Source organism: Rhagoletis pomonella, unplaced genomic scaffold (genome assembly GCF_013731165.1).
Source record: "Rhagoletis pomonella isolate Grant_MI unplaced genomic scaffold, Rhpom_1.0 Rhpom_scaffold_00007, whole genome shotgun sequence".
In the NCBI taxonomy this organism is placed as follows: domain Eukaryota; kingdom Metazoa; phylum Arthropoda; class Insecta; order Diptera; family Tephritidae; genus Rhagoletis; species Rhagoletis pomonella.
In genome coordinates this window covers 31,482,173-31,483,476 of record NW_023458561.1, presented here as the reverse complement: position 1 = coordinate 31,483,476, position 1,304 = coordinate 31,482,173, and the positions used below count along the sequence as shown (strand labels likewise).

Sequence of the window (1,304 nt, the reverse complement as noted above, 5' to 3'; positions counted from 1 at the left end):
TGTGAATATTTAAAAGATCAGCAAATGGTCACTGGTTTGAGTCACTATGATTGCGACTTTGTGGCAGAATCCAGCAACAATTTTAAACTTTCATTTGTCTCCTTGGGTTACTTCTCGCTTATAAAAGCCCAGCTTGAAAGCGTTAATAAAAGATTGCACCATTGAGGCATTATGCAATAAAATTTAATAAGGACCCCTTAAATTAATTGTCTATAGGAGATTGGAGTTTCTCCATCCTTAATTCTATAGTTTTAGTTTCTTTCGGCAGCCCCCCAGCCCCCTTTCTCTGTATCCGCCGCTGCTCTAACGTGATCTACTAGATGCACCTTCTCTGTTATGTTTTTTGTTATAAATTGGTTTCGGAACTCCGCCACTCCCCGCAGTAGAATGCAGGACATAAAAAACTTTGCAGTCAGGGCTTTGGGACCATCCTTTATGATAATAAAATACACATTTCCATAAATACGGGAGCGAATTTTGTCCACCTAGCTTTGTTTCTTCACTTTTCTAGCAGATAATTATCAGGAAGAAGCAGAATGGAAAAATCTGTGAATTAATCTTTACGCTTTCGTATTTTTATATATTTTATTTGTCGTTCAGCTGATGCGAATATATTGAGCGAAATGTTGTAGCGCATATCACTCGACGTCACCCGACTGGTTGCAATTTCGACTTTGTGTTACATGAATTTGTGCTCATTTCCTCTGTCCATATAAATGATAAAACTAACTGCAAATGCAATTTTTTAATTTCGTTGAATTAATTAAATTACCAAGAGTAAATATTTGCTTAGAAGCTAGAACGTTTTCCCGTTATTTGTAAATTATCCGTAAGAAATTGTAGACTTAAAAATTTGTACATATCTCACTGAAAATGCAAGTGACACTTTTCAAATAGAAAATATATGAAAATATATTTATCTGCTATCGCATTGAATATTTTTTAGACAGTTTTGATCGATGGCATATTGGGTAGAAGCATTGTTTTCCAGCACATTTACGTGCAAAAGTATGTATGCTATTACCAGCACATACATATGTTGTTAACTGTTCTGGGAATTTCCATTGTTACAAATGCATTGTGGCAGCTATTCGGTTGCAACAAATACTTTCTATTGTAATTGAAAACCCCACTATGGCAGTAGAGGGCAGTTTCTGTACTCCACAGGGTATCTGAGAATGCGCTTATATGAAAGATAAATAAATAAGGCAGCCATATACCAAAGAGCATCGGGCACCGAGCACTGAGCAAAACACCACACCAACAGCTAACGACAGGTTGCAGGGAAGTCAGAGAGGAGTCCG

At 36.9% G+C, this 1,304-nt stretch overlaps 1 protein-coding gene across 1 annotated transcript in view; it reads left to right on the top strand.

Moving 5' to 3' along the window:
- LOC118742600 overlaps positions 1-1,304 on the top strand; it is a 110,577-nt gene that overhangs the window by 23,351 nt on the left and 85,922 nt on the right. The gene's annotated exons all lie outside the window — the stretch shown is intronic.